We start from the raw sequence: 21567 nt of genomic DNA, 5'->3' as shown, positions 1-21567 counted from the left end.
GTATTTTTTTGCTCGGTGATGGTTTTACTTCATGGTGTGAAGAAACATTTTTTATAGAATTCTGACATATTTGTGCAAACACAGCATATTTGCATGATGTCGGTGTTGTGGCATCCAATACAACATAATAAACACCCTGTTAGGTGCCTGTTAGGTGCCTGGCTAAGATTCGAATCCCTTCCCATGTCACCAGCCACAGGCCGTTTAATGTTATGCTCCAGATGAGGTTGAACTACCACTTTAGCAGCAGAAGCCATATCATTGCTGATCTCATTTGTATTTATTCATACAAATGTATATTCATGACTGTTAGCATTCAAACATGCATTGCAAGTGTGCGGGTTGGTTCTAATGAGAGTCAGAATATCACTGTTTTCCTACAAAATTGCACATATTTCAACTTTATGTTCAGGCATACAATGGTAATTTTCGATGAAAATGCAGAAATGTTTGACTACATATAATTTTATAAAGCAATTCTAATGAGCTGCATTAAATATATTTCAGTTGAAGATGTTGGAAAAAAAATCTGCATACAATGCTTTCATATGGGAGCTGTTCTCTAAATTAAATATTAAAGGAATCTCACTGGGGAATTGCTGTTTCAAAAGCAAAATCTCATCCTACATTGTATCGCTACCTGGTTTCATGCTGAACAATCCCCACATATTGAACTGACATTTCAATGTCAATTATCAAACTGATGACTCTGCAAATTCATTTTGCAAATGAAAAGGAAAGTGCTTTAAGCTATTTATGCTGTCTATAACCGAATGTGTTTAAAACTCATGAATATAATCACAACAGTATTGAAATAATTCTACGTGGGAGTGTTTGTGGTATTACATTTGCAATAAATCAGGTGAGCCGTATCAAGATGCAAAGGATAATGTAATTCAATAGTTGTGTTGAAAATCTCCTTGAGATGTACATTGTTAAAAGGAAAACTATGTTGACAACCTGCTTTAAAAAATGAACAGTAAGAAACAAATTTCTATTATGTTTTGAATATTATCCTTTCTCTGCATCAGAGCACCTGGTTCTCCAAATGTGACCCATGAATTATTTTCACAGTAATTAATATCCCGAAGCATGGCTTGTGTGCCACTGTAATGTCTATAGATGATATTCTAATGTGGTCCTAGCCAGCAATCGCAGACCACCCTCACTAAGCACAAGTGCATCAACATTTCTGCCACCCAATTCATAACTCATACTAAGGCCCCAACACCCATGGCATATTAGCCCCAAGACTCTAAAAAAAAAAATCATTGCTTTAAAATCTTCCATGATCTAGCTGCTTTGTAATACCCTACATCCCTGTTCTTTTCAGCTCTTTTTTTTATCTCTTCTGTTCTCCCTCTCAGTTATCCATGATGTTAGCATTGTGAGGTGCATACCTAGGGTAGATTGTGGGAAATATTCCCAAAATCAGAGGTGTTTAATACTTTGGGAAGTAAGTTGAGGATAAGGAGTAAGAGGTTTGCAAGGGCTAAGGAGGAATTATTTTACCCAAAGGATGGTTGGTTTGGGATGCGCAGTCTGAGTGGTGGAGGAGGCAGGTACTCCCACATTCTCCATCAGTATTGCAACAATCGCAGCCCTTTGCGTAGCCAGAAGTCTGGACCTAGCATCATTTGGGTGAAGGAGTATTTTGTTCATAATGGTACTTAAGGTTAATCCCATTTTCCTGCTCTCTGCACATAGCCTTGCAAATTATGTTTCTTGAACTGATACTTTTTTTTCCCGATGGGGTGAGGGTTTCCCCATCCTTCACCTTTTCAGATAGAGAAATTGAGGCAATGCAGATGACCGTGAACGTCCAGTCACCTGACACTTTAATTATCCATCCCACTCGGTCCTCTCTGCCTCTGGCCTCCTACACTGTTCCAATGAAGTGTAATATCAGCTCAAAGAGTAGGCCCCCCTTCAAATTAGGCAAGTCACAGCCCTGAGATTTAACACACAGTTCAAATATTTTAGATCATCATTTTGTGTCAGAAATAACCAATTCTAATGTATCAGTCTTCAACCATCCGATGGCCAATTCCCAGTCTGAAGTTGGGTCTCAACCTAAAATGCCTTCTGTCCATTTCCCTCCACATATAGAGTCATAGAGTCTCACAGCGTGGAAACAGCCCCTTTGGCCCAACTTGCCCACACTGGCCAACATGTCCCATCTACACTAGTCCCACCTGCCTGCATTTGGCACATATCCCTCTAAACCTGTCCTATCTAAATGTTTCTTAAAAGTTGCAATAGTCCCTGCCTCAACTACCTCCTCTGGCAGCTCATTCCATACACCTACCATCCTTTGCTTGAAAATATTCTGTTGCCTGTATGTTGCTTGACCTTCAGCACTTCTGTTTGTGCTCAAGGTTCCAGCATCTGCAGTCTCCTGAGTGACTAAATTGTTTATTATATATTATGTATGGGAATTGTGTTTACAGGCCTGTTGTGCAGCTGCTGGGATGAATTTAATTGTCCCATTGTCAATACATATGACAACCAAACACACTGGACTCAGAGGTCATCCACTTGTAAAATAATTCCAACCTTTTCTGTCTACGGATGCTACCAGATCTGTGGAATTCTTGTAGCATTCTCCCTTATTTCAGATTTCTGAAAACCCTTGAGTTCTACAACATACAGTTCCAGCATTGTTATTTTCTTTCACTATAATTGCTCTCATGTAACTCTCTCTTTCCACCACTCTCCAGACAAATCAGTTGTGATTTACAAACATTCACTCCCGTTGATTAGACGGCATCAAAAGCAATTGTGTTAGCTGGGCACCCTTGTTTGCCATCCTTTCACAGCCATTTGTTTTGGTGTCTGTAGTTCATCCCCCTCTGCAAATTAGCTATGCTCACTTTCTCTCTTTTCCAGTTCTGATGAAGGAAGATTAACTCTGTCTCTCTCCACAGATGCTGCCTGACCTGCAGACAATTTACAGCATTGTCACTTTTCAGTGCATCACTCCTTTGTTCACACATGGACAATCTTGATTAGAAGCCTGCTTATCTTTAACCTTTGCATTGGGAGTCGGGCAGGCACATTTTTAAATAGTTTTAATGTTGAAGTGAAATACCTGCTTCCTGTGAATGTTAAAGAATATGGATCCCCTTGTCATTAGGTCTCTACAAATCGCATAACTGAATGTGCCAGTGGTTGACAAGCACTAATTAGAAAGCAAATTATAACACTACTGTAAGACAGATATGCATACCTTTAAAAGCGGAATTATTATTGGCCTAGTTATCCTACTACATCTGCCATCAATGATTTTGTGGATTAAAACTATGACTCTGATGTCAACTGTGAGCCACCGTTGAGTGAATGTGCAATGATGTGAGTCTGAACCCACTGGGGTTATTGGGAAGTTTTCCATTTTGCTTGCTGTGCTGTAAAACGTGGCATGGTAGCCATGACAACAGGAAGCTACTCGCTCAGATCAAGTGAGTCTTAGAATCATTCTTCCATTCTTCATTTCTGGAGCATGTGAAAAAGGTTTTTAACTTAATTATCTTGGGCATCTTCTGGATCTAATCTACCTCGCAAGTAAGGTGGTCCAACATGAAATGACTCCAGCTTTTTGTTAAGTCCGAAGAGGTAAGTGTGTGGTTAGATTGACATGTGATCAAGTCAATGTGCACATCTCAAGGACTGCAGCATGTCAAGGTAGCTCATTGCACCTTCTCAAGAGCAACTAGGGATGGGCAATTAAATGCCGACTCAGCCAGCAAAGTGCACATCCATACATGGAATATATCAAAATCACAATCACAATAATACTTTGTTAGCCAAGTATGTTTTGCGACATACGAGGAATTTCATTTGCCAAGTCAGTCATACAAATAAAAAGCAATAGAACACACAAAACGCATTTTAACATAAACATCAATCACAGTGACTCCTCCACATGGAAGGTGAAAAAAAGTTCAATCTCTTCCCTTTGCTCTTCTGCGGTTGGAGGCCTCGAGCCTCCGTTGACGGGACACTCTTGACTCCCGTAGTCGGCGGCGTTTTGGCCCTCCGCGTCGGGGCGATCAGCTCTCACATCGGGGGGATGTCAGCTCCCCCATGCTGGACGATTGAACCCCGCTTCGGGGCTGGTCGAGCCTCTGCGTTTGTTGGAGCTCCCGATACCCACGCCCTCTCCCGAGACTGTGAGCTCCCGATGTAAAGTCCGCAGGCCGCGGTTGGAGCGATCCCAGGCAAGGGATTCCGATTCCGATGTTAAGTCCACGCCGTGCGGTGGGGCCCAAGGTCAGTCCAAGGAGGCCTCCAGCTCCATCGATGGTAGGCTGCAGAGTGACCGTAGTCACGATCCGGAAAGTAATCGCATCTCAGGCAGGTAAGAAACTGAAAAAAGGTTTCCCCCCTCCCCCCACACTTCCTCCCCCCACCCCTCCCCCTACATAAAACAAACCAGAGAACATTTACACAAACTTTAAATACACACTAAATGTTTTTAAAAGACGAAAAAACAGACAGACTGTTGGCGGTGCTGTCAATCGTGTGGCGCCGCAGGTGAAAAAACATGCAGTAAAGGATCCACAAGCATTGGTCAGGTGTACTTGATCCCTGTACAGTAAAGTACATAAAATGGCAACCAGTCATTGCACCGCCAATGATTATGCTTCAGTGCAGCTTTAGAAGTCGTACCTACAACGCATTGCAAGAACGAATACCAATATCAAAAACAGAATAAAAACAAATTCAACAATTCCTTTCCGCTTATATCTAATATCAAAGCTAATTACAAATCACCAAATGCCAGGCTCTGCATTTATCTACCTATTCTAAAGATCTTACAAGCAGTGCCTACAGATTGGGAGGACCTTCTGCCCCTTCAAGGAACAAGATCTCCCTCAACCTGAACGCACCCAGACCATTTCTCAAGTTCATGCAATTGTATTTTCACACGTGAAATGGGCCATGCACGCCTCCCATTTTAGATAGTGTAGGAAGGAACTGCAGATGCTGGTTTAAACCGAAGATGGACACAACAAGCTGGAGTAACTCAGCGGGACAGGCAGCATCTCTGAAGAGAAGGAATGGGTGATGTTTTGGGTCGAGACCCTTCTTCTGACTGATGTCAGGGGAGACGGAGATACATAGATAAGGGAATGTAAGGTGTGAAACCAGGACACCTATTTTAGATTCACTGTTTGGCTTTAAGTTAAATTTCCCAAGCAGCGAATGTGCACAGTGATGGCAACCTCAGCTGCCCTCGAATTGCGGTAAAGGTGAGCTGGCACCAACTTCAAATGTTGGACAAAGCCACGCACACATGCACTTCTAACCAATGTACAATTGTTTTTCTGTCAAGTTGAATTTTCAAGCCTTTAATTCTTTGGCTTGAGAATATTCATATAATGTAAATCAATGTTTTTCGGGGAATTGTATCTATAAATGGAGAACATGCATTACTTTTGTTGAAACGAATACAGCGATCCATGGTGGATAACCTGATTGCTCTGAGACACTCATGAAGTGCCTTAGAGCAGGCTGGGTGATGATTGCACAACATTGTTCTACGCTGAGACCGGAACATTCCGGCTATAAAATTAGTCTTTGCATTTTAACGTTGTTTTACAATTGGACACAACAGAGCAGGTTTTGTTCCGTTGTTTCAGCCTTTAACAGTGCATGAGTGCCAAATGTTAAGATGTAAGCTGTCTGAAGACACACACAATGTAAGATACTGTTTCACTGGCTCCGCTGCTGATCCCGTTGAATTTAAAAGGGAAGGGAGACGGATATGTTATTTTGCAGTTGATTCTTATCGGAAACCATGTATGGTCTGAAGAGACGGCAAGAGGTCTCCCTGTGCACATCACATGAAATGCGCCACCTTCCAAGAAGGTCAGCGCTTGGCACATCCGTGCAAATGAGAATTATTCTTATTCCAGGGGATTGATGAGGCAAAGCACAGAAGCAAATGGGATTCAGAAAGATACTCCAATTGAGCTGAATTTAAAAACATCCTTCCATTAGCAAAGCTGACATTGGTGTCATCAGCTGCTCATTGCAGATGAGCACTAACTCCACTGGTTTGTTTCCCACTGCTAGCTTTAGAGCCCCAGCCAACAGCGCATGAAAGCCCATAATAAGCTAAATGTTACTGGTCATTAATCCTATTATTTAATGGTCAATAGAGGTTGAAATTCCTGTGCATTTGTAAACGCCACTTCCATAGAAATAGCTATCTTACATGTCCATTTGAACATTGCATTCTGAGTATTAAACAGCTTGAACTAAATATGCACAGCCACAAAAGCGTATTACCAGTGTGTCTCTGGCGCAGCAGGTAGTGTCATTGCCTCACAGCTCCACTGATCTGAATTCTATCCTGATCTCCGATGCTGTCTGCACATTCTTTCTGTGATCGTATGGCTTTCCCCCAGTTGCTCCAAATTTACTCCCACATCTCAAAGACATGCTGGAATACTGTAAATTATCCCTGTTGTTGGAGAGTTGCTTGAAAAGATCTTTCTAAGTAACTAATGGGCCTGTCCCATTTAGGCGACTTTTTAGGTGACTGCAGGGGACTATGCAGTCCCCACATGGTCGCCACATGTTCAGGGGTGGTTGCCGGGGAGTCACCTTCATGGTCGCATTCTGGGAACTAGTCGCGGCATCATTATTGTCGCCACAAATTTTTCAACATGAATTAAGACATGGAGAGTAGCAAGAATTCTCGTGCCGTAGGTGGGTCGCCAGGAGGCCCTAGTAGGTTGCCAGGAGGTCGAAGGTTCTCGTAGGTTCTTGTAGGTTGTTACTGGCCGGTGAATTTCATTGGCTCATTTGGAAAAAAACCTAAGCAGTAGTTTTCAGAACCAAGGGTAACCGACCGTAATGTTAAATGTTAAATGTCCGCTGAGCTTCACTGCCGTGTATCTCTGGCTTCTTAAAAGTTGTCTGGCTTCTTAAAAGTTGTCACCACTCCTTCTCCCCCCTTCTCCCCCTCCCTCTCCCTCCTCTTTTAAAGGACTTATCGCACACTGTGCTTACTGTCTTAATTACAGCGCCAACCTTCCTGTTCATCGCAATGTGTGTCTGTATCACAGTGGCTTTGCACCGTGTGAATTTCACTCAGACAGTGCTCCCCCCGCTTGCCCTGTCTCCCGCCTGCATAACGGGTTGGTGAAGGAAGCGATGTGTGTGTGTGTGTTTGTGTGTGTTCCACTCTGACAGTCACAGGCAATTGCCTGAAAAATCGCCTAAGTGGGACCGGCCCATAAGTATTCCTGACCTCCCTCCTGACCTCTGGTCATGTGGCCAAACTTCAACTTTTTACAATCTCTGATCACATTGGGTTGAAATGATGCTGAAACGTTTCTATCAGTGTGTTAACTAATGAAACTAGATTTGCCAACATCTCTTAAGTATCAAGCCCTTGCCTTTGTTTTAATAATGTTGTTTGTTCTATTAAAAACATTCCTATGGAATAATCAGACTGTGAGTGGTCTGCTATTTTGTAATGCCTGCCACTGTAACAGTTCTGGGCTTGACCATTTATCCTTATTCAATTTTGCGAGAGTTATATTTTTTTGTTCCTTGTGGTCAAGTCCATGCCTTAAACTTGTAACAGTCGACCATGAGTTTCCACAGACCCACCCTACAAACATGGGCATGTAGTCAGTCTGAAGAAAGGTTTCGGCCCAAAACGTCACCCATTTCCTTCGCTCCATAGATGCTGCTGCACCCGCTGAGTTTCTCCAGCATTTTTGTGTACCTTCGATCTTCCAGCATCTGCAGTTCCTTCTTGAACACATGTAGTCACTCTATATCTTCAACAACGTTTAATGGCTGAGGTTATTTGCTATCATTGTCACCAGGGAATGTTCTTTGGATTTTTAATCTCTAAAACAATTCACTGCAGAGTGAACACAATTGGACATCAAAGTGCAAGACCATCAGTCTGAAGAAGGGTTTAGGCTCGAAACGTTCCCTACTTCCTTCGCTCCATAGATGCTGCTGCACCCGCTGAGTTTCTCCAGCATTTTTGTGTACCTTCGATTTTCTAGCATCTGCAGTTCCTTCTTAAACAAAGTGCACCTTGCTCTTTGTATACTATGCCTGGGTTGTAACAACAATTAAAAAAAACATTTTTGCAACCCAGAGGGCAAGCAATGAGCCACATGACAGCTTTAATAAAACAATCCTAGTTCTCAACCAATATTACCTTTATAACAGAGTTGGATAAAGGGAAGTTACCAGAGAACAATTAAGTGGAATGGCCAGGAGGAAGATCTCCCGATCTGAAGCACCAATCTGAGACACAGCAATTTGGTGACGATGGTGGAATTATCAATCTAGGTCCACAAACTGCTACTGAAGCTTTACAAGATTGAGTCAGTTTGCCAAGTAACAACATCACTGACAGGTTTAATTGCAGCATCAGAGCTTATACCTTTCACAAAGCCCAGTTTGAAGCTCCGAGCACCATCGCAATGAGATGGAGGTTCGTGCTGAAATGGCAGAACCGCAGTAGAGATTAATTTTTCTTTGGAGGCAAGAGGAGCCGAAAATCTGGAATCTTGAGCAAAACACAAAGTGCTGGAGTAACTCAGCGGGTTAGGTGGATCTGTGCAGGGAAATGGATAAACAACAAAAAGTGGTAGACACTACCTAATCAATCACAGATACAGACTTCCCCACCATCACAGGGATCTCAGAAAGGCAGCCAGCATCAAAGACACACATCACCCTGGCCATGCTCTCAATTCAATTCTACCATTGGGTGGAAGGTATAGCTTTTTCCCACTTACTGTTTTATGGTGTTCAAAAGCTAGTTTAGATAATGTTTTACAGTGTTCTAGACCCTATCACACTCTTGAATGCTATAAAACACTAACTAAACGATGAACTATGGACTGTCTTTGGTTTCACTAAAGACTTCAGACTTCTATGCACTCATATTTAGGTAATTATTTTATTATATATATTTTTTGTTCCTTCCTCACTTCCATCCAGGGACCCCAGCTATCCTTTGAGGTGAGACAGAGGTTCGCTTGCACCTGTTTAAACCTCGTCTACTGCATTTGGTGCTCCCGATGTGGCCTCTTTTACTTTGGCGAGACAAAGTGTAGACTACGCAACCAATTTGCTGAACACTTGCTTTCTGTCTGACAAAGCTTGCTGGTTCTCCTGTTTGCTGGCAATTCTAATTGCCTTTCCCATTCCTACACTGACCTTTCCACCCTGGCCCTTCTCCATTGCCAGAGTGAGGCCAGGCAAACTGGAGGAACAGTAGTTATGATAATTGAATTTTCCTATATCAAAATATACCCCTCTCCATCCCCTCCTTCTTACTTGAACATCCCCCCCACCAATGTACACCCATTTCTCCCACTATCCCACCCCTCTTATCTGTCCCTGCCCCTGTCCCCTTTCACCTATATCGCCCCTCAAGCTTTACATTTCACTCTCTTCTCTCCTTAACTGACACCATTTGTTTCTTTTTCATACATTTTATGTTAAAATGTATTTTGTGTGTTCCGTTGCTTTTTATTTGTATGACTGACTTGGCAAATGAAATTCCTCGGATGTTGCAAAACATACTTGGCTAATAAAGTATTATTGTATTGTATTGTATCTAGCCTTTGTCACTTAATCTGCCATTCAAACCAACCTCACCTACAGTAAGTATATCCACCTTTGTCCTGCTCCCTCCACCCTTTTCTAAATTTTCCCCTATACTACAATCGATCTGTAGAAATGTCCCAAACCAAGAAGTCACCTATCATTCCCCTCCACAGATGCAGCCTGACCCGCTGAATGACTCCACCACTTTTTCTTTTGTTCCGTTTTTATTATGTTTGTTTCACCTGGATGTGAGTAAAGCTGCAAACCGAGCTATAAATCACAAGGGCCCTCACACATTTTCATTGGTGTCAGTTAGTGCATAATACACTTACTGTACACAGTACTTACTTCGGATTACACTTGCCCACGGCCATTGCACAAAATTGCATCTAAGCAGCAGAAAGGGGAAAGACACTCATATAATTTATCCTGGTTTTGAACATTAGTCTGCTTACACCTTTCCCTGGAATGCATCTTGATTTTATTCAGACAATTGAACCGTTAATATGCATCCCTATAACTGAAATATTTAATCAAAAGCCAAGGGACAAAGTGAGGATCGTAAAACTATTCTGCTGGCACTGACAAGGCCCAGTTCATGTTCATCAATCAAAGCAGATATTTGATGCAGTGGAAGGTCATATCTCACTCAGTGAAGATGTCGTCTACAGCACCTGAAGCTGTGATTAATCTGTTACATATTCAGTGTAGGCCAGCCACAAGCCTGTCTGCCTCACAATCTATACTGAAGTGTTACCACAGATCTCCTCTATTTTCATACTATGGAAAGAAATATTCTGCCTGCAGAAAGCAAACCACAGGACTGCTTAGTTTCAGTAAGTGTCTGCATTACTGAAGGCAAATTAGTTACTATTCATGAATTAATTCTCACATTAATATGTTGAGATCAAATGTGTGCATATAATAGTAGCTGGAATAGTGTTGTATATTTTCTGCTCTGCTGCCCCAATTCAAGAGTTTTTGACAATAATTAAAGGATTTTTTATGTTCTTCAGCCTTGCATCTTTATCCTCTCCTTTGGGTATCCATTTCCTCTGCTCTTCACCCCACTCCCTCCTTAAACATAGAAAAGTAGGAACATAGAAAATAGGTGCAGGAGTAGGCCATTTGGCCCTTCGAGCCAGCACCGCCATTCAATATGATCATGGCTGGTAATCTAAAATCAGTTCCTGCTTTTCCCCCATATCCCATGATTCTGTTAGCCCTAAGAGCGAAATCTAACTCTTTTTTGAAAACTGAACTCTTTAAAAGCAGACAGACAGCCTTTTTTCGGGCATCTACTGGAGCTGCATGTAAGCAAACCACATAAAGAGTGGGACTGAGGTCCATTAATTCTGTTTCCCCTCACTGTGGGAAAGTTATATCCAGCAGCATAACCAGGTCCAGTGTCTATTTGGGACGGTATGAATATGAACTTATATATGCATGACTTAGATTAACAGAGAAAATACTATTATCTTAAAATGACCACAAAAAAATGCAATCCTTCCCTTTCATTCGAGCTACTAAAAAAAAACCTTTGCAGCCCTTACCCTTCCAAAGCAGTTCAAACTAACTTAAAAGCATACGTCAATTAAACTTTTTGTAAGAGCGCTAAATAATAGTCTCACACAGTTTTCTTTATTATCTCCGAACGCACAAGCAGAATGAGTCAGAGCTGTGAGTGACAGAATGCAGATTTGTTAAACAGAAGGGGAGACAGATGTTGTGCCAGTAGATGCCCACAAGCTAATCGTGCAGCAGCTAAGCTGCATGCACACACACTCCCCCATCAGGACCGTTATATCTTTCTCAAGATGGGACTGGGAATTACCTCATGTGGTCATGAAATCTGTCAAAAATACATGACTGCAATGACTGGAATAATCACACACCAATTTTTACATCTAAGTTAAATTAAAATGGAATATATTAAAAGTGGTAAGTTTTATGCTCAAAGCTTGATTAAGGACAAAGTATTATTTTTCTAATATTCCTTCCATGTTTTTTTAAATATTGTAATGAAAATCGCAAACAGACACGATGAAATCTCAATCTCTTTTCAAATGTTCCATCTGCTTCTTTTTAGTAACAAGGCTTTACTGATATCTTTGGTGCTTTATGGAGGAAAAAAATCAAACCCCTTGAAAGGGAGCTTAAGACAGAAGAAACAAGGAACTGCCGGTGCTGGTTTACAATAAAAGACATAAACTGCTGGAGTAATTCAGTGGTCCGGCAGCATCTCTGGAGTACATGGATGGGTGGCGTTTCGGGTCGGGACCCTTCTTCAGGCCAGATAAGACTTGAGACTTAAGACTGAGACGTACAAGAAAACATCACAATTGTTTTACAAACAAATAAGGTTAATTCAGCGAAGGGAAAATAAATAAATTTGCTGTAAATGGTGCTAAATGGGCCAATGAACATAATGCTTTATAACTGTGTTGAATAATGTGTTTCCTGTTATGGAGTACTGTGTTTATTGGTTCATGCTGTGAAGTTGCAAAGGCCACTGTAGCCCTAATAGAAGAGAAGTGGCCAACAAAAGACACTTTACTCGAGTAAATCCTACTTATGTGTATCAGAATAGATTTTAAATTGAAGTCATGGGGATAGTTGGAGGGTTTGAAGTGTTCATTTCATTGTATTGGACAGATCAAATTGTGTTAGATCAAAACATAAAATATGTTTTGTTCTCCTGAAGTAATTTGCGATATAATTTCTTTCATCTGAAAGATCAGGTTGAGTACATTGTGTTATTTTCCATTTACATGTTGGATTCTGAGAAGAAAGATAATTAGATTTTCATAGAACAGCCTAAACATTTACCATTTTCTATTGCCAACAGTTAAATATATAACATTTTACTGAATTTGTCCCCAAATAAAATCAAAAGCATTGGCTTTGGCAACTGAGGGGGTTAAAAGTAGAGAGCTTGAAAAGCACCAAAACTTTCAACGCTCTTCACGTGACTCATGATTTCAGGGAATATCAAGGACTGTTTGAAAATAAATAACGTTGAGAGTCTGAGAACATGGTGAAAATGTTGGTAGGCACAAAATGCTGGAGTAACTCAGCAGGACAGACAGCATCTCTGGAGAGAAGGAATGGGCAACGTTTCGGGTCAAGACCTTTCTTCAGACGGATGTCAGGGGAGTGGGCGGGACAGAGATATGGACGGAGATTGTCATTCTATTTCTGTGCCGCCCATTCCCCTGACATCAGTCTGAAGAAGGGTCTCGACCCGAAACGTCACCCATTCCTTCTCTCCAGAAATGCAGCCTGAGTTACTCCAGCATTGTGTGTCTACCTTCGATTTAAACCAGCATCTGCCGTTCTTTCCTACATGGTAAAAATGTTGACAGCAATCAAAAGCCATTCTAAGTAAAAGTAGTTATTCAAAGCAGTCTTTCCTCATGTATCCTCATAGATTCTGAAGTCTAGTAATGACTGATTATCATGATTCATATTTGTAAATTTTATGCACAAATAATTTTGTCTATATTACCCATGCTGTTCCTACATCATGCACCTCCTTTCTTTGTCTCCTATTTCAGCATAGATCTGTTAGTAGTGTCCCTCTACCCCTCCATCTTTGATTTTTTCACCATTCCTAAAGTCTAAAAGCCTATATCTATAATCACATCTTAAATCACCAGCCACGATATTTCTCCCTTCCCCTCAATCCAGTATCTGTTTACATTTGTCTCTGCACAGTGCTGTGGGATATTTCTTTAGTTTAAGGAGCCATATGATAGCAGGCTGTTGTTTGGTGATTTATATTTTAACAGCTAGTTTGTGCGGCAATATCTGTTATTTTACATTAACAGCAAGATGTAAGCTAGTGTTCAATTTACTGAGCAATCTGAAAGCTTGGTAACCTATCTGCTGAGATAGATATGCCAAGGTGCAGAGGAAATAGGAAGGGTGCAGCCTTTGAAAGAATTGAACGCTGTCCAAATAAATCAAGTGGCTGAATTTCTGACAGAAAAGGTAACCAGGACTGTAACAGGGGCAAAACAGATGTCTAAAAATTTGCCTTTAGATCTTTTTAAAGGCTCAAACATTTTTCAGGGGAGAACATCTCTCTACTGCCCGCTGTACATGAAGGGCGGCTGGTGGCTTCAGAACTCATATATCTCCTCGGTGGCAAACATGGCCATAAATCAAGGGCTTTGATACCTGCTTGTATGGTTCAGGTGGACCAGGCAAGTCAGCCCTCACAGGCCTGGACTTTTGCACAGGCCTACAACACTGATTTTTTTTTCTTAATAAAATTATCATGCTAGAATTCCATTGAACATAGGGTCGATATCTGGAGGAAACTATAAATCATGATGATTTCAGGATGATTTGCATGCTGATCCGATGTCTTTCTTTAAATAATAATTAAAATGACCCACTCACCATGTGTGTGAAATAATGGAGGAAGGAAAATGTTAGGGCTCTGAGTGGAATATTGCACTGAGTTCAATTTCCCCTAGTGAATGGAACTTTCACTGGGAATGGATGCAAACCATTCAATGTGGTGAGTTTTGTAAAAACATGCAGATGCATCTAATTTCTAGGCAAAAGTATCCAGTTGTTTGTGTTGCATAGGGTAGCACAGTGACTGCTTTATCACAGGTCCAGTGACGCAGGACTAATTATGACCTCCGTTGCTGTCTGTGTGGAGTATGTTTGCGAAAGTTACTGCCAGGTGCTCCTCTTTCTTTCCGACAGAGGTGTCCTGAAAAAGGGATGCCTTTAAAAGTGTGCTGACAAGAGTTGGGTTAGGAGTGAGAGGTAGATCAGCCATGTAGACGGAGTAGACGATGGGCCGGATGGCCTAATTCTACTCCTATTCCTTATGCCCTTATGACAACTTCCCTAGCATTATTTCAGTTCCTGGCTTAATTATTTAATGTGTCCAGCCAGATGTAATAAATAAAACCCAAAAGAATGTGAAATAAAAGAAAATATTAGAAAAATGAAACAAATGCAAACTTATCCAATGCAAACAACTGAATCTGCTTCCATAGCTTCCTCCTGCAGCTCTTTCCAAATAAGGCTACACTCTGCATGAAAGATTTGACCCTTAGGTCCCTCCTAATCGCTCCCCTCAAATTTTAGAATCCTCTATCCTTGGAAAAAAGATTGTGAGCTTTCGCTTTATCCATGCCCCTCATGATCTTGCACACCTTAATAAAGTCACTCAATCAATACAGCCTCCTATGTTCCAAATGAAAAAGTCCGACCTCTCCCTATAACTCAAGCTCACAAGCCCAAGTAACATCCTGATGAAGAAAGGTCTCGACCCGAAACGTCACCCATTTCTTCTCTCCAGAGATGCTGCCTGTCCCTCTGAGCTACTCCAGCATTTTGCTACTCCAGCATCCAGCATCTGGTGAATCTCTTTGGTACCCTTTCCACCTTAATAACATCCTTCTTTAGTTGGGACAACAGTGCATGCATAGTACCCCAAGTGTGACCTCACCGACAACTGCATCATGCTGTCCCAACATTTCTTTCTTTCCCCATGAAGGCAAGCACTCAAATTACTTCTTCACCATGGTCTTCACCATCACCTGACTTGTCTTTTTTTTTTAGCAAACTATGCACCTGTACACCCAGATCTCACAGTTCTGCAACACTCTCCAGAGCTCTAGCATTTACAGTGTAAGCCCTGTCCAGGTTTCACATACCAAAGACCAACACTTCACAATTGTCAGAATTTAATTCCATTGGCCATTTTTTGGTCCACCTTCCCAACTGATCTAGATCAGTTGTAACCTGAGATGAGCTTCTGCACTGTCACTGACCCCTGCAGAACACCACTGGCCACAAGACTCCAATCAGAAAAAGAATCCTCCACAACTACTCTTTCACTACTTCTTCCAAGTCAATTTTGAATCCAATTGGCTAGCTCACCTTGGATTCCATGCATTCTAACCTTTCAGACTAACCTACTATGCATGATCTTGTCAGCCTTGCTTATGTCCATTTGGACAACATTCACTGCCCTGCCCTCATCAATCCTTTAAATTACCTCTTCAAAAAAACTATTAGAATTGTGAGTCAGGATTCCCATTGCCGTGCTGACTATCTCTAACCAGTCCATGCGTATCCAAATGCTTGTAGATTCTGCGTCTAATAATCCCCTTCAACAACATTCACATCACTGGTGTCATATTTTACAAATCTGATAGAATTTTTCGGGGTCAGAAGTCTGCAGTTCCCTGGCTTGACTTGCTACACGTCTTAAATAATGACACAACATTAATCTTCGAGAACTTCACCTGTGGCTAAAGAAGATGCAAATGTAAAAGCCTCTTCAATTTCCTCTCTAGCTTCCTTCAAGCTCGAAGGATGTACTTGATCGGATTCTGAGGGTTTATTCACGATAATTCACTTTAAAACCATCAATTGATAATTGATAATAACTATGCCTCAATTCCTTAGTTTCTATGATCTTTACCTCGGTGAAAATGGATGAGAAATATGCTTTTAATATCTCCTCCATTTCGTGCTTCTAAACAAAGATGGCCAAGATGATCTTTGTGGGGACCTAGTCATTCTCTGGCCACTGTTTTATTGTTAATATACCCTGTATCTGCAGAATATCTTGGGATCTTTCTTTACCATTCCTGCCAACTCCATTTCATGTCCTCCTTTAGCCTTGCTAATTATCTTGTTAAGTGCACTCCTCCACTTCTTATACTCGGAGGGATTCACTTGATCCCGACAGCCTAAATCTGATGTACGCCTCATTTTTCCTGATCAAAGCCTCACCACCCCTCGTCACCAGGGTTCCCTAAACTTGCCAGTCTGCCCTTCACCCTAGCAGGAATATATTGCCTCTGTACTCTTGTTATCTCACTTTTGAAAGCCCCCCACTCCAGCCTCACTGGACAATCCCCCAAGAGTATACTCTATGAGCACAATAGTTATGTCCTCTCTTAAGGAAAGGCAACTCTCCTCCAATCTTTTCTACTCCCTGTAATATTGAGCTGCCAGCTTTGCCCTTCTCTCAGCCATCTTTCTGTTATGGCTATAGTATCCCAGTCCCCTGAGCCAATCCATGTCCTGAGTTCATCTGCCTTGGTTGCATGCATAAACCAATCTACACCTGTTAAGCCTCCAGCATTGACATGAAGACAGTTCAAACCACCAGATGTTTCTCTTTTACCCCAACACAGAGTAGATCGAATTATGAGCACAGTATAACAATACACTAGATTGGAAGAATGTGTGAAGAAGAGTTTCAACCCAAAAATTCACCCATTCCTTCTCTCCAGAGATGCTGAATGTCCCGCTGAGTAACTCCAGCTTTTTGTGTCTATCTTCGGTTTAAACCAGCATTTGCAGTTCCTTCCTACACATTGGAAGAAGTGCAATTATATTTCTTGGAAGGGCTGTTTAGATTCCTGGATGGTGGGAGGGGAGGAGATACTAGAGCAGGTGATGCATTTCTTCAAGTTTTGTGGGAAAGTGCAGTGAGGAGAGGAGATAGTGAGGACAGAGTGTGCAAGGGATTTAGTGACAATCTATGAGATTAATTTAACTTTGAGTAAAACAGATTTAAACGTAACATGACCTTTCTTGACCACATTTTCTCACATCCTGTTTTATAAGGATTCTATTCTCCACATTTATGCATCTCTGTGGTAACTGTTCTGATGACTAGACTGTCTACACTAGTAATTTTGAGTTGTTTTTCTATTACTTGACCTTCCCCTCTATCATTATTGACAAGCTTCTATTTCCTACACTTCTGCTCTCCCCACTGCTTTGGACCAGCATAGGGATGAAGTTACCCATGTCCTCACCTTCCACCCCACCACCACACTAGCACATTTATTCTTATGTATTTTCCACCACTTTTATTGAGATTCCACCACCAACATCTTCCACACTTTTTTTTTCCAGCATTCCCAATGTTTTATCTGCTTTTTCTTTAGCGCCATGTACATTTGGTCCCTTATGCCTCCACTTCTTTTATGAATCATTCTCAATAATAAATGGCTCTAGGTTTCGCTCTATTCCACAAAAATACAGCTCACATCATGATCGTGGAAAATAGCAGGAAAGCAACAGAATAAATAGGCAAAATATTGCTTTAAATATTACAGTATGTTTGCAAGATTGCAGTGGAGAGCTCTGTTACTTCAGCTGAAAGTAGTGACAGGGACTGGAGGTGGGAGTGAATGCCTGTCACTGTATTTCTCAATGAATGGTTTCACTCAGCATTACTCAGACAGCTTATTCAGCTGAACTACAGAGACAAGAAAAGCTCAAGGTTTAATTTTTACATTCAAAGATCAGAATTTTTTTCCAAAATCAGGGCATTGATTTAGGACTCTGCTGGCGATATGTTTCTTCCCTGCTATGTATTTTTTCATGTTTCCATCTTATTTGTAATATTCAGTATATTTCAAAAACATATCAAGCTTGATTTCCCATGGCTGTTACCCAACACAGTTCACTGCTGCTGCAGTTTGATTCTTTATTTTTCAACTGCTCATTGAAGTCCACCCACTGGTTTGTTGATGTGTGTTATCCCCACATGGCAGCCTCTGTGGTGCTGTGGTTAAAGGGTGTGGCATTGGGCTTTCCCAAGAACAGATGAATCTTTCAGATAACAGACACTGACAGTTGGCAACTTCGTACATTATTTTAGTCCAGTTACTTATCTATGTCTGTATCTGGTTGTGTCTTACTTGAAATAACAGAAAAATACTACAGAAAATTGTCAAATAAATATGAATGCATGTAGGAGCATGTCCATGGTACAACCTGTGAGGCTAAAAATTGCGGCATGCCTAATTTCAATGCGTGAAGGTCTCAGGAGTATTCACTGCAGAATATAAAATGGGCTACTTTAAGCAAATTCTTCATTATACCTTGTGTCTCATTTCCTTTGAACATTTGAGCTGCAATCCTATCTTTGCACCTCTCACTTTTTCTCTCTTTTGTTCTTTCTCTTTTCTTTTCCTTTATTTCAAAGCTAAAAAGCAAAAATTGAGGCTGTACATTAACTGTATAATTGTATATGCCATTTGTTCTACTCTTGTACATTTGCTTCTAATAATTAAAATATATATTTTTTAAAACATTTGAGCTGCAGAAAGCAACGGGCAGATTGTCCCGACCTGAAATGTTGTCTGCCCGTTCCTTCCACAGATACCGCCTGGCCCGTTGAGTTCCTCCAGTCTTTTGGTTTATGGAGGCAAATTAACTGGCAGGGTACTGGGGAAGAAGGGAAGACCAGAACTCCTTAATCAAATGGCACAACAACCTGCAAGAAAAAGTGGATGATTATTAAAGTTAGCGTTGGGTTTGCGGCAGGTGGAGAGATTGAAGAAATCAGACCAGGAGACACTTGCACTGGTCAATGGGGAGGTAGAGGCAGCAACTTAGGAGAATGGGCATGGGTGAAAATTTAGGACGGACTAGAACTCATTGAGATAGAAAATGACAATCATCAGCAATGTGGATTGGAGATTGGGTTGGAAGAGAAAACATTGTTTGGCAGCTGTTCTTCAAGATTCCATAATCAGGAATGTCTTATTTGAAAAATGAAAGAAGTTGATTGCACCAGCCACACAGTAGAAACCTCAAGCATCCTTTATGCCACTAATATGCAAAATGAGAAGGATCAAAATCAGGCTGGGATACTGAATGACAGTATTTTTTCTCTGGAACGTTGGAGGTTAAGGGGAGACTTGATAGAAGTATATAAAATGATAAAAGGCATAGATACGGTAGCTGGTCAGAACCTTTTTCCCAGGGTGGAAATGTCAAAGATTAGAGGGCATAGCTACAAGGTGAGAGAGAGAAAGTTTAATGGAGATGTGCGGGTCATGTTTTTTACACAGAATAGCGGGGGCCTGAAATACATTGCCAGTGGTGAAGACAGATATGATAGTGACGTTTAAGAGACTTATATAGGCACATGAAAATTCAGTGAATAGAGGGGTATGGATCATGTACAGGTAAATGATATCAGCTTAACCTGGATTCATGTTCTATGTTTTATAACAATACTTTGTCCTTTACTAAGATGTGGAGAGTCACAGACATCCACCACATAACATACCTAGATTTTAAACCCGTCATGCTCGAGGCATGTGTGACTGCTGGTACCTCAAAAAATGATGTTAAATAATAACCCAGATTTAAAAAAATGTTTCAAGTCTCTATATTGATCCATCTTGTTTTTCCATTCTTCTAAGCTGTTTAGGGCATAAACAAGAACAAGGGCCATTTAATCCAATCTTGATTTGATGAGTGTTTCCAACATATGACAGTATATCTTTATTATAGCTAATTCAGTTTTCTTAATGGAGGACATACATAATCTTTCCTGCCATGTCTTTTTCAAGGATGGGCAGGACAAGTCCAATTGAGGCTGAAAAATGTAAGTCAATTGTAAGACTCAGGTTGGATCGGGTAGGTTCCTCTAAGATACGGCAAGAAAATAGCAATTTCTCCTTTCTCATGTCCATTAGCTCAATCCGATATTTGCAGTGGAGTGTGTGGGATAGAAGTGCAGATGCTGGTTTAAACTGAAGATAGACACAAAAAGCTGGAGTAACAGTGGGTCAGACAGCATCTCTGGAGAAAAGGAATTTGGGTCGGGTCTGAAGAAGGGTCTATTCCTTTTCTCCAGAGATGCTGTCTGACCCGCTGAGTTACTCCAGCTTTTTGTGTCTTTGCAGTGGTGTACCTGAGTGTAGGGATTCAATGATGTTTTAATACCAAACTGGAGTCTCTCACAAGGCTGTGCAGATTAGACCCATGGTAGGAAATCAGGGCAATTGCTGCTGGTGTGAGGAGAGTTTGTCTCAGCCTTGCATCCACCCACTCTATCCCTGCATTGCTGAATCACCCTATGTTATAATAGGTGAATCAACTGAGGAGAAGGTCAAGGAAAATGCTTCAGAAGGATTTTGATCCAGTCATACCTTCACAGAATGCAATTATTGTTCTACTTGTCAAAGCTTCCCTTATTTCATAAGCGTACGTGACAGGAGTGAAAATGGAGAGCATGCCAGTTAGATAGGATTTCAGGCGTACTAATGACTCAAAAGGCTATAACTGAATCAGCATAAATTTGCAAAATCGATGAGCAGATGTGACTGAAGCATCAACAGCTGAATATGAATAATCTTGTCCCTGGTGATATTTGCATAATTGGTGTCTGTTGGGCATTGAAGCCAGTGCTCAGCTGCCTGGCAACACAGCAATTGCGATTATGAACAGGAGTAACAGATGCAAGGGAAGCTTGATGATGCAGCTGAATGTTTATAAACTACTGGCAGCAAGCACTGCTTTATTCTTGTCTTTAGTGAGAATATTGGATTGCTACAATTTTAGTGATTCAATTAAACATCAGTGGATTGTGTTTTGTGATATTTGTATTCAGAAACTCATACTTTACCGACAATCCAGGCACACTGTATCGAGTTAGATAAAAGTTGGCACAGCAGTGAAGGCTGTTCCCACCATAAACCTAATCTGGGAGTGCTCTAATTTGCAAAGTATTTTTACCATGCATTCCTTGATCGGTCTCCTTTTGGCTGATAAGTAATTCTGACTGAGATTTATTATGCTGTGATATTTATTGCCATAAATATTTTTTTACTGTGTTATGTATAATTACAAGCATAATAAATACATGCAGAAACTTTGTGGTGGCGAGTAGGGTTTTGGCTTTTCTTTTCAAATTAAGATTTGATGCAATGTGTTTTAGCTGAAAAGCACGTCCAGCAAAAATCTTTGGAATTGATGGTGATCTTTGCATTATGTCTGAAAGATTTGTTCAAATTAATTCCCTATGCTGTTTATTAGAGGCACTCACTTTACCGTATACTAAACTATGCAGATATACCAAATGGTCTTCAAAAATCTGCCTGAAGTTACAGTTATTTTTGTTTCTTTTTCTTTGGAGATGCTGGGTGGAAATTAAATTTACTAGACTCCTTGGGG

This window comes from Amblyraja radiata, chromosome 11, assembly GCF_010909765.2.
Source record: "Amblyraja radiata isolate CabotCenter1 chromosome 11, sAmbRad1.1.pri, whole genome shotgun sequence".
Classification (NCBI taxonomy): domain Eukaryota; kingdom Metazoa; phylum Chordata; class Chondrichthyes; order Rajiformes; family Rajidae; genus Amblyraja; species Amblyraja radiata.
Note: the sequence above shows the minus strand (reverse complement) of the source record.